The 12,292-nt window shown below is 39.8% G+C and overlaps 1 pseudogene; it reads right to left on the bottom strand.

Annotated features, from left to right (window-relative positions):
* Positions 1–11,843: 11,843 nt before the first annotated feature.
* Positions 11,844–11,941, bottom strand: LOC120112066 (small nucleolar RNA R71; annotated as a pseudogene).
* Positions 11,942–12,292: the final 351 nt, after the last annotated feature.

Genomic DNA, 12,292 nt, shown 5'->3' with positions numbered 1-12,292 from the left:
ACACTCAAAATCAAAACATATAGAGATTAGGCATCACTTTATTAGGGATCATGTGCTGAAAAATGATGTGATGATTGAGTATGTATGTACTGAAAATCAATTGGCCGATATCTTTACAAAGCCCCTTTGTAAAGATAGGTTCAACTTCTTAAGGAATACATTGAGCTTGTATGATCCTAGCAATTAAATTGAACTTGCATTGCAATGCTTTGCTACTCAAACTAGTAATCCACCTCAAGGTCAACATAAGTGAAAGCATGAATCTATCTAAGTTAAATGACGAATTGTTCGACTTTCCGGAGGATGGTTACCCTCCCTTGGACTCTTCATGGAGATATTTTCAGAGCCTATTTCATAGGTATTCGAAATTTGGTCAAACATTCCTCATTTCAATGTTAATAATTCAAAAAATCATTATCAAACTTTTATAGGATGTATTATTAAGGGGGAGGATCACAAACAAACTCACTCTGTATTCACCAAAAGAAATCATGTTGATTAGTGTGATTGAGTAAAATAAATTGGGAAAAGATAGAAATTAGTCTGAAATTTTTCAGTGCCGGAGACGTCTCTGGCAAATCGCAGAGACGTCACCCCGGCGAGACGTCTCGCATCAGTCGTGGAGACGTCTCGGGGACCTAACGAGGGTTTTTAAATAGGTGAAACAGCTCGAGCCGACCCGAGCTATTCTCTTCCATCCCCGACAAAAATAAAAACCCTAGCCTCCATTTGCTCTCCACCACAAACCCTAGCCTCCATTTGCTCTCCATCACAAACCCTAGCATCCATGGCACCTAAGAGGGCTAGACGAACTGGTGGGAGGCGTCCTAGGGTAGCAACCGACGGTGAGGAACGGAGGGAAGAGCCATCCGCGCCGTCCCCTCCGGTTGCTCCGCCAACCACGACCATTTTCTGTGCGAATCGCACAGTAACCACCGGTAGGTACATAGATTTCCATTTTCTAGATAGTGAGGGGTTCTCTATTGGAGAGAAACTCCGTGCCCAAGGGTGGGAATACCTTTGTACCCTCAATACATCGACCTACCCCGGCCTAGTTAGAGAGATGTTTAGCAATATGGCCTTAGGGGACTTAGGGTACACTGCACATGTCCGAGGGACGTTGGTAGAGATTAATGAGGATGTCCTATCTAGCGTCTTGCAAATCCCTAAGGACGGTGAGGCTCCGACCTCACATCTCCAAAGGGAAATAGCCCTAAACTTGCTTTTAGGACGAGAGGACTGCGGGCCTCTTGATGTAGTGAACTCACAAGACCTAAATGCCGAAATGAGACTACTTTTGAGTATTGTCAACCGGGTCTTGTTTCCAAAAACCGGTTGCTTCGATTTTGTTTCGGAGCGAGACCTAGTTATCATGCACCACATCCTACTAGGGATTCTCCGAAACCTCCCTAGACTTATGTTGAACTACATTGCTATATGTCATAGGTATTCTAGGTTTAGCATACCCTATGGGATGATCTTTACCCTAGTATTCAAACATTTTAAGGTTCACATTCCAGAAAATGAACCTGCAAAACCCTTGAGAAACACCGACTATTATAATGAGAGCACAATGCGTAGAATGGAGTTTCACAAGGTAGATGGGTCATGGGTTAAGGTACCAAAAAGAAAAGCTCAAACCTTAGACCCTGAGATCCCACATCAGGAGCCTGACCACCACTCTCCTCCACTCAGCCACATGGACTTTCCTGATATACCCTCCAGCTCAGCTGGACCTTCCACCTCTATGCCACCTCCTCCTACAGTCACTGGGCCCTTCTCCCTATCAGAAGAACAGATGCGCACTTTAGCATCTGTGATATGCCAGCAAATGAGGGAGGAAATGAGATCGATGATCTCTACTGAGTTGGCCCCCATCAGAGCCTCACATGAAGGGCTTCTACAAGAGTTGAAGGAAATCAGAACTCAGATAGAAGCTACAGCACAAGAACTAGTTAGTGTGAGTGCCACCCAAACCTTCAGATCAATTGAGCTACAAGACAGCTTGAGGAACATTTCAGATGGTCTTCAAGAGTTGACAAGCCCTGGAGGCAATGTGGGCACCGTGGCTGCCCAACTTAGAGGAAGAATTGAAAGGGCAAGCATTGAATTTGAAGCACTAGTGGCAGCCTTCCATCAATCTCAAGGAGAGCAGTTCAAAACTCTACTGGACTCAATTAATGCATTTATAGATGCAGCTGCTAGGGCTTATGAGCAACGTCGCCGATGAGGGACATTTTGTAGACATCTAGAGTTCATCTGTTTTTGTAAAACCCTAGGCTCATTTTGAAACTTCTTTTGTATTAGGAATCAATACTTGTAATGATTTCCATTTTAACCTTGTAATGACTTCAAATGTTTACAATGAATGACATACAATTCCTTTTGAAACCTTGTGTACGTAAATTTGACACAACTTATCAATGCATATGAAACAGGGTGAGCACAACCTGAATATCAAAGGGGGAGTGAAATGAATTCTGAATTCATTAATAAAACAATAGACAGAGGGAGCATAACTTGAATATCCTTGAGTGGTTCATTGTAATATGCTGAATTCCCCTAGGAATTGTGCTTTAAGTACCTACGTATAATTTGTCCCCTTCATTGTTGATGACAAAAAGGGGGAGTAGATATATAGAACTTATATATGGAGTAGAACCTGAATATGGAATGCAAAATTTACACTCATACTTAAAGTTGAATTAGAAAAGATAAAATTGAAGAATATTGGCTTTAAGATAATTGCCCTTCTGGAAAAGAAAGGGGGAGTCAAAAAGAACATAGCTTTCAATTATCTTTAGCATCAATATTTTATTTTAACTTGATTCAACTTCAGTTGATATGCTAAAATTGCTTAAGAGCTATTAAGATCAATCTTATGCATAAGGATAGAACTGAAAATTGACTATTTTGAATTATGCACACTGTATCTAGCTCTAATCAAAACATTATACTTGTACATCTGATCAAATACTGTGTATATGTTTAAATTTCGAATTTTGCATATACTCAGTGTTTTGTCATCATCAAAAAGGGGGAGATTGTTGACCCCCTAATGGATTTTGATGAATACAAAATACTAGAGTATAATTCCATTTATCTTAACAATTTACTTGAGGATTTCATGTGTTTAATTAAGAATATTGTTAAGAAATGTCTAGGCAAGTTTCCATAATTTTTATGAATTTATTGAAGAATTTTTGAGATGAAGAAAATAGATCAGGGATAGTCGAGACGTTTCCGGTTTGTTCCAGAGACGTCTCTGGCACAAACAGGAAGAACTGGCATGTTTGGAGACGTCTCCGGCACCTGGCGAGGCGTCTCGCAGGGTCGGAGTCGACTCTCTCAGAAGTGGAGTCGACTCTCTCAGTGGCGGCAGAAAGGCTGATTTCAAGAGATGCGCGCGAGCCGTCTCCACAGTACGCGGAGTCGTCCCCGCAAGTAAAAGCTGAGTTTCTGAGTCGTCCCCAGAGAGTGCGGAGTCGACTCTCTCAGGGTATTCCAGAGGATGTCTTTTTCGGTGATAAGGCAGCGGAGACGTCCCCTGAAAGAGCGGAGTCGACTCTCTCAGAGAATTCCAGAAGACTTGTTTTTCGGAGATATAACGGCGGAGTCGTCCCCAAGGCAGCGGAGTCGTCCCCATGCAAAAAGCGCAAACAAGCCGAGACGTCCCCGTAAAGTGCCGAGGCGACCCTCTCAGAAAAACAGAAAAACAAGGATTCAAACCGTTCATCATCGGAGTCGTCCTCGTAAAGCACCGAGTCGACCCCAAACAACGTCAAAAGTGAAATCTTACAGCCGAGACGTCTCGCGTTGAAGCGGAGACGTCTCTGAAGCGCCTGGGACGCGACTGACAACTTTTTCAGGTTTGGTTTGAATTTCAAACTCCCTTAACTTTATCTCTAACGGCTATATTTGCTTTTTGGGCTATAAAAGGGAGCTCTTAAGTGCTTTCCAACAACTTCTCACCAACCCAACACAAGATCATTCAAGAGAGAAGAAAGAAAAAGAGGTTCAAGGGAGTTAGTGCATTTAAGTGAAGAAATCAAGTGCCTTCAAGCTTCCCAAGTGATTTCGTGCTCAACTACTCTCTTCCGCTAGGCATTCAAAGCTCACATTCAAGCCAACGCGATCCACATCGGAAGAACCACCATTTCCCACGCTTCCAACGGCTAAAAGGGTTCTTCCGGGTTCTATTATTTCTCACTGTTTTATTTGCTTTCTTGAGAGCTTTTAAATCCTTGTAAAACTTTTTCAATATTGTGCTTGTTCCAGTCAAGGGACTTGGAACAAGGGAAAGGCGTCCCAAGCCTAGGTGAAATTGGGGGTTATAGGGTTCGTTGTTAGCCCGGTGTAAAACAACGAGTTGGGTAGTGCACTCGCAAAACTACCGGACTGTAATCTTGGATTATAGTGAAAATTCCCAAAGGTGCTTTGGGGAGTGGATGTAGGAGCAGTGGAAGCTCCGAACCACTATAAAATCTTGTGTTTGCAATTGATTGTTCTCATACCTCTATCTTTACTTTAGTTCATACATTTGTGTGTTTTATTTTTAATTAAGCAAAAAGTTTTAAAACACCCAATTCACCCCCCTCTTGGGTGACCATCTCTAGGCAACATCTTCCTTTATGCAATTTGTGTTCGCTTCAATCTTCTTGTTTACATCCATTTTAATTTATGTCAAAGCTTTTCTTTGATTAATTAAATATATAAATGCTTTTCGAATTTAAATACCTGTCTTTTAGTTAATTTCAAATAAAGAACATTCTCTGCTAAAAATCAATTTCAAATCCGAGTGAACGTTCTAATTTTTATGCAACTCCAATCGCCTCTTTATGGATTGATCTCTTACAACCGCTATTCTTCGAGTAGGAAAGGTAAAAGTAAAATTAAATTAAACTTTGTTTGTTGGTTCTAACAATGATCTGTTTAGCATATTTTTAGGTAAACAGGAATCGGACGAACAGAAATTTGGCGCCGTTGCCGGGGAGGCAAATCGAGAAGCAAGAACGATCACGAAGATCAAATCAAATTTTGGATGCCCGGAGTGAACGCACTCCGGTAGTAAGTTTTTATTTTTATTTTTATGAATTTTTCTTATTTTGATAATTTCTAGTTAATAATTTCGTAGTTATTAAATTCTGAAATTTGAAATTCGAAATTTAAAGTTTTTTTAAAAAAAGTAAAAAAAATTAAAATTAAATAAAAGATAATTAAAAAAATTGAAAAAATTTCCAAAATTCAAAAAATTTAAAAATTTAAATTCAAAATTTGAATTCTGTGATTCGAAATTTAAAATTTAAATTAAAAAAAGGTTAAAAAATTAATTAAAAAAAATTTAAAAAAATATTATTTTTGCTAGTAATTGATAGGGTGCAATCCCCCGAGGTGATCATACCTCTATTGGGGCTCCTCACGGAGTAATCTCCAGAGCTTATTCAATGGGCATTCGGAGATTGACTGACGCATAAGGATTAGTTTTAGTTTACATTCAAGTTATTCCTATATTAAAAATTAAAAAAAACAACATAAAATTAAAAAAAATAAGAAAAATAAAAAAATAAAAAAAATTGCTTGCTCATTTAATCAGTACAACCTAATGACATTGCATAAACTTTAAAAAAACCATTGATTATTTGCTGCAATTAGTATTAAGCATTTGCATAAAAGAATTTAAAGGCAAAACCCATTAAAAAGATAAGGTCAGGAAGTCATTACTTGTCCTTAGCCCAAAAATCACCACCTTGCATACATATCCTAAGCCAAATTAAATTAAAATCAAATTAGACGTTGGCCTTAGGGTTTTCGAGCTCAATTAGGCTCTTGGAAAGAAGCGGCTGAAAGCCACTCCAGTGAGAATTTAGTAATTGGTGATGTCTAGAAAAGTTTTACAACAGTGAGAACTGTTACGGGTATTGTAGTATCGGTGTATCCCTTCTGGCACCACCACACACCCCGGGACTTTTCTGGTCACTGGTTACTGGATTGCTTAACTGGTAAGCTCAAGCTTAATTTGAAAGGGAGATTAGGAGCTATCTAATCTAAAGAGAATTTCAGAAACTTTTTAACCTTATAAATCTCTGTGTAACTAGATTTAAGAAGCTACTAAACCTCACTTAGTTCTAAGACTAATAGGGTCAAATTGTTGTGTGGTGTTGGTTGTGGTTATCTGTGTCTAGCCCTTCTCTTCTCTTAGGATTTCGTTCATTTTAGGAGTCAAATATAATGAAGTGTTGTGGTAGAAGGTCATTAAGGGATAAATTAACCCCATTTGATCCTGAGATTGACAGAACTTTTCATCACAACTTGCGAACTGTAAGCCAACCGTTAATCTCTACAATGGGTGAACACATTAGAACTTTAAATGAGTTGTTCGCACCCGCATCTGCTAGTCCCCCTACTTGCATAGTATTACCAATCAATAATGCAGCCCAATTCGAGATTCGGGCTGCAACAATAAACATGTTACCTAAGTTTCATGGGTTCGAGAGTGAACAACCCTACATTCATCTAAACAAATTTTTGACAATCTGTCAAACATTTAGAAATCAAAACGTAGATGAAGAGGGTATTAAATTAAGGTTGTTTCCCATGACTTTAGAGGATCGTGCTGCTGCATGGCTGTATTCCCTTGCTTCAAATTCCATCACATCATGGGAACAACTAGGAAGTTCATGGCTAAGTTCTATCCCATGGTAAAGACTGAAAAAATTAAGGATGCCATTAGAACTTTTAGAGAAAAATCTGAGGAGGAATTTTTTCAACTTTGGAAAAGATTCCATGATCTTTTAGTCAAGTGCCCGCACCATGGGCTTGACAAGGCTGATCTAGTCCACTTCTTTTATAAAGGACTAACTCCGGCACATAGAAACATGATTGAGTCCATGCACAAGGGTAGGTTCATGAACCAAACCTCGGATCAAGCCTATGAATTTCTTGTTGACTTAGCCGAGAACGCTCAAAATTGGAGTAGCTATGGTGAGGAAGTAAATAGAGATGAGTTCGGGTCTAAAAAACCAGGCAATTATGAAATGAAAGCAGACCCAGAACTAAAAAATGTCATGTCCAATCTGGTGACTGGAATGAACAACTTAAGCAAAAAGTTTGATGCTTTCACTGTTTCCACTAGCTCAAGTTCATATAAAGAGTTAAATCCCATCATGAAAGTGGATCACGAGTCATAAAGTTTATGTATTTTGTGTAACAGTTCTGAGCATCTAGTAGAGTGTTATCCTAGTTTACCCAACATTAAGGCTGAGTAGGCAAATGCTCTAAACTCATATAGTGCCTTCAAGAAGCCCACTCCCAATTCATTCAGCTCAGTTTACCACCTTGATAATAGGTTCCACCCAAATTTTTCATACAAGCAGAACGAACCTATTCAGCATCAAGGTGGTTCACCAGGTTTTCAGAGGAACTTTTTTAGGATAGGTCCATCACAAATGAACCAACCTTTGGTTCCATCTGTACCTACTTACAATACCCTTGCCCCACAACAATCTTCAACTTTAGAAACCATGATGACTAATATGATGAAGCAGCAACAAGATTTCATCCAACAGCAACAACAGACCAACATGGCTCAAACACAAACTAACCAATTCCATGCGCAAGCGATTGCAAAACTTGAGGTTAGTCTGAGCCAAATAGCTAACTCTCTAGGGGATAGGAAGAGAGGTAAATTGCCTAGTCAGCCAGTACCTAACCTTAGTAGACAACAGAATCAAGGGCCGAGAGGCCAGTTTCAGATTGATTCTAATGGAAACTCTATCCATGAAGTCCAGACAATTACCACTTTACGGTCTGGCAAGCAAGTGGACAACAAAGTCCAACTTCCTGTGCAAGAAAAAGAAGAAAAGCATGAACCAAACCCCACCTAGAAAAAGGCACAAGAACAGGGAACACAAAGAATAGAGGAGAAACCAATAGGAGAAACCAAAATACAAGGACCCTGGTTGCCCCACTGTTGAAATTAAAATAGGAGAAACCATCATTCGAAGAGCCCTATTAGACTTAAGAGCAAGTGTAAACCTATTACCCTATTCTGTCTCAACGAACTAGGTTTGGGAGAATTAAAGCCCACAAACATTACTTTGTCATTAGCAGATAGGACTGTGAAGTATCCCAAAGGAATTATGGAGGATGTGATTGTAAAAGTTAATGAATTCTACTACCCTGTGGATTTTGTAGTTCTTGAAACTGAACCAGTAAAAAATCCAGAAAGTCACATTCCGGTGATCCTAGGTAGACCATTTTTGGCCACTTCAAATGCTGTGATTAGTTGCCGAAATGGAATAATGACTCTAGCCTTTGGGAACATGACTGTCCAGCTCAATATTTTTCATAGTAGTAGTCAGTCAACTGAGATGGACGATTTGGAAGAAATTCACATGATTGAGAACATAATTAGCAGTTTTTTTGAAGAGTCGAGTTATTCTGATCCATTAGAAAGATGTTTGGCTAATTTTGGTCAAAATTGCGAGTCAAGTCAAGAGGTTAATGCATTGTTAGATTCTATTCCTGTGATGGATACTAGCAAATGGGCCACCAAGTTTGAATCATTGCCTATTTCGGAATCTCAGCTAGTGCCATCCAATGTCAAACCTCCACAACTAGAACTTAAAGACCTTTCCGAAAACTTGAAGTATGCATTTCTTGAAGAAAACAAGACCTTACCTGTTATAATTGCATCAAATCTGACTAAAGAACAGGAAGAGAAGCTGTTAAGTATCTTTCGGAAGAATCAGGAAGCTATCGGTTGGTCTATAGCTGATATTAAGGGGATTAGTCCTTCTGTGGTCCAACATAAAATCCATCTAGAAGAAGATGCAAAAATCTTTAGAGAACCACAAAGGCGACTTAATCCAATCATGAAGGACGTAGTTCGAGCCGAGGTCATCAAGCTTTTAGATGTAGGGATTATATATCCTATTTCTGATAGTCAGTGGGTAAGCCCAGTTCAAGTCGTACCTAAAAAGTCTGGCATCACTGTGGTGAAAAATGATCACAATGAGTTAGTCCCTACTCGAGTCCAAACGGGATGGCGAGTATGCATCGACTATAGGAAGCTTAATGCCATGACTAGGAAAGACCATTTTTCTCTACCCTTCATCGATCAAATGCTAGAACGGCTAGCTGGCCACTCCCATTACTGTTTCCTCGATGGTTATTCTGGATATAACCAAGTTCCTATCGCACGTGAGGATCAAGAGAAAACCACATTCATCTATCCTTATGGCACTTTTGCCTATCGTCGCATGCCTTTTGGGCTATGTGATGAGAGCACAAAAGTGCGATCTAAGTACCAATTAACTTAGCCTAATGCTAGCAAAATAATGATAAATAATAGGTGTTAACATTTACATGATTAAATATTTTATCCTTGGCACTTATTATGATTTTTTATCATCTCTTTCCAGCTGCAGAACAGAGCCCAGATTCAGCTGTTCGCATGCATTTCCGCATCCAGCGCGTCCGTTCCTCCGAACCAGCTCCCGTGTCCGCGTGCACCCTCCGAGCGTCCACGTGTTCAGCCAAGTGCCAGCAGTCAAGCTCCCAGCGTCTGTGAAGCAGCCTCCCACACGTCCCGCATCCGAAGATCCCGGCATCTCCCGCTTCCAACGTCCGCATCCCAGCCTCTTCCGAGTTATCCGCGCTTCCCAGCATCCCGTGAAGCTTTCGAGTCCATCCTCCCACAAATCCAATCCCACGCGTCCACGCTCCTTCCGGCCGTCCGCGTGCAAAATCCACCGTGATCTCAGCGTATGCGTCCCAGCTCTTCCGTCTTCCTCGCAGTCCACACATCTTAACATCAGCGATTCATCCGTGAAGTCTCCCAGCATCACAACGTCTGCAAGCATCTTCCGCGAGCCATCCACGGTTCAGATCTCCCAAGCTACCACCGAGCGTCCGCGCTCCAGCTTCTCCCGTGAAGCTTCCCATTTCCGCATCCTCCGAACCTGCATCCGATTCTTCCGGGATTCGCAATCACCTGAGTCCCAGTCAAGTATCCGCGTCCGAATCTCCCGCGCCCAACGCCTGCGATCGTTCCGTGATCCAAATCCCATGATTCCGCGTTCGGATATTTCGCAACTGGATCAGGGATCCATCGCACGAGCTATATGAGGTTTCCGCTCGGCTGGGGGGATGTGATTCCTTCCCATTCGGTGAAACAGAGGAGTGGCCCTCTGTCAAAAGAAAAAAAAAAAAGAAAGGGAAACAGGGTCTCCCCTGTTTCCGAAAAGAAAAAGAAAAAAATGAAAGGGGGATTAATGTTTTCAATGAGTGGCTGATTCCTTAGGGAGGGAGATGGAGGAACCTTTGATGTATTGCTCTTTGAAGTAAACTCTAAACTTTTGCCTTGAATGAATTATATTTACTGATATGTTTTTGATCTATGCATAGTTATTTCGTAGATAGCTCTTTAATGGATTATGATTATTGATATATGGATTGCTTTAGTATTTGATTCGTCGTAGACGTAGAAAGCACGACGAATGCTTAGAAATTGAGTTCATATGTTCATGAAACATATACCATAATTAGATCTATCCTACATTTAATCTTTAATCAAGAACCATAGAGTTTATTCCTTGGATGCAATATCATCAAGGGGGATTCCAGATCCCTACCATTTTTATTTCATTGAATTGTGTTTATTATTCTCTGCATTTTAATTTCTGAAAATCAAAACATAATTTTAATCCACAAATTTATTGAATTAATTAATCGAAAATTATATTAAATAATCTCATATACATTTCGTTCCCTGAGGATTTGACCTCGGACTCCCGAGAATTTACTACTTGTGCGATTCTCCTGCACTTGGGAGAATAATTTTATTTCTGCATCAAGTTTTTGGCGCCGTTGCCGGGGAACGGGTGATTTATTAGTATAATTTTAGATTTAATCAGTATCTTAGTATTTAGTCTTTTTTTTTCTTTCAAAAAAAAAAAAATCTTTATTGCTGTTTTTTTTATTCCCTGCACAGTCTGCATCAAACTCTGATATCTGAGTACTCCACCGTCTGATTGCACTCAAATTTTGTCGGCTGCTGTAGGACACATGTTTCTTTCATCTGAACGGTCTGATTGATATTCTGATACTTTTACAACCATTAAATTAATATAAACTTTGCTGCTGTCTGCTTTGAATTTTCTGTGTTTAATTTTTTTGTTTAGAATCAGAATTTTATTATCATCATATCTCATTAACCCTTGTTGCTACTTGAAAATTGATAAGAACTTTAAGAAAAGATCAAGGGTAATCATTAAAAAAAAAAAAAAAAACAAACAAATAAATAAACTCTAAAATTTTGTATGCTAGGTTGGAATAGGGACAACACTGGACGCCTGAATCGACAAACATTTGACAATTCCTTAGATCATAATATTGAAAATCTTACGCAAAATCTCAGATCTGGTGAGATGGCTGATGATGTAGGAAGTCACCATGGTGATGAAGGTAGACCCCCAGTTATGACACTTCGACAATACTTACATCCCACTAGGACTAGTCAACCTTCATGCATGATTATTCCTAAAAATGTAGGACACTTTGAAATCAAACCAGGAGTAATTCAATTGCTGCCAAAGTATCATGGAATGGAATCCGAGAACCCTTATCTTCACCTTAAGGATTTTGAGGAAATTAGCATCACATTTAGAGTGCCAAATGTATCGGAAGATGTCCTTAAATTAACCTTGTTTCCTTTTTCCTTGAAGGATAAAGCCAAAACATGGCTGAACTCCTTGAGACCAAGATCGTTAGGAACATGGCATGATATGCAAAGAGAATTCTTAAAAAAGTTCTTTCCCGCACAAAGGACTAATTTTTTGAAAAGGCACATTAGTAATTTCCAACAAAAAGACCATGAAACATTTTATGAATGCTGGGAGAGATTTAAAGATTTGCTACTCTCTTGTCCTCATCATGGGTTTGAAACATGGAGAACCATTAGTTTCTTTTACGAAGGGTTGTCTCCACAATTAAAACAATTTATAGAGACTATGTGTAATGGTCTATTTTTGGAAAAGCAACCCGATGAGGCATGGGATTATTTAGATTCTCTCTCAGAGACTGCACAATTATGGGATACAGGGGATAGAGTGAATAAACCTTTGCCTAAGCCTACTAGCGTTGGACAGGGGGGCCTTTATAACCTTAGTACTCAGGATGATATTCAGGCTAAAATGGCAGCCCTTACTAGGAAGGTAGAGGAAATTGAACTTAGAAGGATTGAACCCGTCAAGACCTTAGAACATAACAGCGAGTGTTGTAGGATTTGTGA

Source organism: Phoenix dactylifera, chromosome 12, assembly GCF_051530095.1.
Source record: "Phoenix dactylifera cultivar Ajwa chromosome 12, Ajwa_hap1_PhDact_Kaust_v1.1, whole genome shotgun sequence".
Taxonomy (NCBI): domain Eukaryota; kingdom Viridiplantae; phylum Streptophyta; class Magnoliopsida; order Arecales; family Arecaceae; genus Phoenix; species Phoenix dactylifera.
This window is presented reverse-complemented; position numbering and strand designations above follow the sequence as displayed.